The 3,189-nt window shown below is 39.9% G+C and overlaps 1 pseudogene; it reads left to right on the top strand.

Annotated features, from left to right (window-relative positions):
• Window positions 1-1,952: 1,952 nt before the first annotated feature.
• LOC130033687 (uncharacterized) lies at window positions 1,953-2,051 on the top strand (annotated as a pseudogene).
• Window positions 2,052-3,189: the final 1,138 nt, after the last annotated feature.

The raw sequence follows: 3,189 nt of genomic DNA, 5'->3' as shown, positions 1-3,189 counted from the left end.
ATAGGCCTTCACTGGCCGTTACAGCAAAGCCTGCGCATTTCATAGCCAATAGATTTGTAACAACATATGCTTTCTTAACCAATCCAATTAAGGGTAAATCACTTCTTAGCCTATAGTTTAAAGATCAGCATTTTGGGTTGGTGCCTAGGAACTAACAGGTTTTTAAGGCAGTCCTGGGCCTTGCAACATGGGTCTTGTGAGAGATATCCGGTTATCTGGTCTGACCCCCACCCTTTGAGTACCTGTATCTGAATTCCTTGCTCAGGGGCAGAAAAACCAGTTATTTTGCAGTGCAGGCTCCTATAAAGCAGATCTGAAAAAGCTTATCTAGACCTGTTTCTTGAAAAACAAGTTATTTTGCAATGCAGGTTCCTATTAAGCTAAGCTAAAATAATTCTGGTGGTAGTCCATTTTGGGCCTGTCCCTTACACCTTCAGTAAATGATTTCAGTATACTGAGACAGTTTTCCTTTTCTTTCAGAAACCTAGCTGGTCTTAGATCTGCAGATATCAGGTGCTAGCCAGGACTGATCTTTGGGATGTAGATTCCCAGCTCTACCCAGGCTGGTCTTTGGGATGCAAATCAAGGTGGTTGCAGCTTGTGAAAGTGATTGTGGAAGGTTTCAGTTTGGCTTTGTATCTTCTTTCCTGAGGCCAGTATTACTACTGGCCTGCTGATGTAAGGAAACAATGTGGATGTAAAGAAACAATATATGGTTTGCTGCCTCAATGTTCTTTCTGTAACTCCTTTTGATGACATCACTGTAATGCCCCTTTTAGAGGTTCTATGATCTATATAAGGGAATCTTCCTGGATCTCAGTGCCAGCACGTGCTTGAGGATTCCTGAGGCCTCTATGACATACATCTCTTCCGTGTAATAACCTGCTGCTCCACGACCAACCAGCCTGACCCCCGTTTCCTTCCATCTCCTGACCATCGCCATCGACCTCCATGGAGTGGGGAAACGGCCTGACCGCCAGCCTTTTATTTTTTGTGTGTTTACACAGGTTCTGCTTCCACTTCCTTCATGCATGAGTCTCCTTCAAGATTGGGCAGAGTGGCCTTAAGCGTACCTATGGCTGGTTGCAGAGGTCTTCAGCTGTCGGGGTTCTACTCAGGGCAGTGAGGGAAATTCACCCCTCCCCGTCCAAGGGGCCCCGGTAAGGAAAGCCAGGTGCGGGGTCAGGAGCCTGTCGTTTTAGACATATTTGGAATTAATTTTAGATCGAAAAGTACTTATGTGCTTAGTAATAAATTACTATACACTTTTCAATCACCTCAGAGACCCCACTCTGCTTAGATAACTAGATTTTTAAATACAGGGCTGTTTTGCCTGTGTGTCATGACTGAGAATCACTCTCAGTAGATATGAAACTCACTATACACAAAGATGCACACAGGCTACTTTGAGTCATCTGTGTTGTTAATGTGTGTTGGCCATTAAACTTCACTGAGACCCTTTGTTCTGTCCTTTATAGGAGCCTCATGAGTCTCACCTTCCTTTCAAGTTGTACTTGTAATAAGGTGGAATGAAATCATCAATATTCTCCTCACCTCTTCCTTCAGGAGAAAAATCCTACTTACATTCAAGGTGGTCAAATTGCAGACAACACCATCCACCTTTTCCTGGAGATGTACACGGGACTGAGGTGACAACAGCAAAAGGCTCTAGTTTAATGGTTTTAATGAAGGTTTCAGGGAAGGGCATTAAAGAAGACTCATATAACATCTTCCAAAAGAATTATTTTGTAAAACTGATGCCTTGGGTATGGTAAAAGATAATATGGTAAAAACCATATTTTTCTTTCTAGGACATTAAAGTTCTAAATCTAACTATTCAAGCTGCTTTGAAATACATTCCTTGATTTGGAATCACTGTCTGCCATAGGAGTGAGTAAGGACAGCACTCAAAGTAATAAGAAGAGAAAAATATGGAAAAATTAACTCATACTATGTGTTGTAACATATATACTAAAATTGAAATGATACAGAGATTAGCATGGTCCTTGCACAGAGATGACATGCAAACTTGTAAAGTGATCCATATTTTTGTTTCAAGAAGAATTAACAGGGCGACTTTAAGCTAAGAAAATCCACACAAGTACAAAATTCTACATAAAGATAGCACAAATCCCCATCACAACAATCTCCTCAATGTCAGTGGACTAAATGTGTGCCAATTCAAAGGCACAGAAAGGGAAGATGAATTAGAAAACTGATCCCAACATTCTGCTGCCTGAAGAAACACTTCTGAACAATCAAAGCAACCATGGGCTCAAAGTCAAAGGCTGGAAAACAATTCTTCAAGAAAGAAAAGAACACCTCCACAAAGCTGGAGTGGACCTACTAGTATCAGGCCATATGGACTTCAGGCTATAGGTTATAAGAGACAGTGAAGGTCATTTCTTCATGATCATGGGATCTGTACATCAGAAAGAACTCACCCTCCTCACTGTAGGTGCTCCTAATGACAGACCAGCAAAATACTTAAAAATAACTTCTAATAGACTTATAGAAAAACATTGATAGCAACACAATACTAGTAGGAGATTTCAACACTTCTTTGTCACTTCTCGATAGATCAAACAGACTGAAGCTCAGCAAGGAAATATTTTCTTTAAGGGAAGTAATGAACAACCGATGGCTTAGGGAAGAAATCAAAGAGGAAATAAAAATTTCCATAAAGAAATGAGAATGAGGACACGAGCTACCAGAACTTGTGGGACACAGCAAAAGCAGTGTTAAGAGGAAAGAGTATAGCTCTACCAGAATTCATCAGGAAGAAAGAAAGGGCCTGCATGAATAAATTAGAGCTCAAGATTTGGGAAAATGACCAACAAAAGTAGTCCAAACTAGGCTGGAAGAAGGAAATAATAAAACTTGTACCAGATATCAATGAGCTAGAATCCCAAAATACAATCCAAAAGACCAATAAGAGCAAAAGCTGGTTCTTTGAGAAAATAAATAAGATCAATAAACTATGAGAAGCTTCTCAAAGAAACAAAGAGAAAGAACTCTAATAAGTCAAATCAGAAATGCAAAGGGGCATATCCTAATAGAAACTACAGAAATCCATAGGATCATCAGAGATTATATTGAGAATCTTTACAGCAGGAAATGAGAGAATCTTATATAAATTGATAAATTTTTGGATTCCAATTAACTCCCAAGGCTGAACCAAGAAGATTT

The sequence above is a fragment of the Sorex fumeus genome, unplaced genomic scaffold, assembly GCF_029834395.1.
Source record: "Sorex fumeus unplaced genomic scaffold, SorFum_2.1 ptg000054l, whole genome shotgun sequence".
Classification (NCBI taxonomy): domain Eukaryota; kingdom Metazoa; phylum Chordata; class Mammalia; order Eulipotyphla; family Soricidae; genus Sorex; species Sorex fumeus.
The sequence above is the reverse complement of the archived record's forward strand: the minus strand, read 5'-3'. Positions and strand labels throughout refer to the sequence as shown.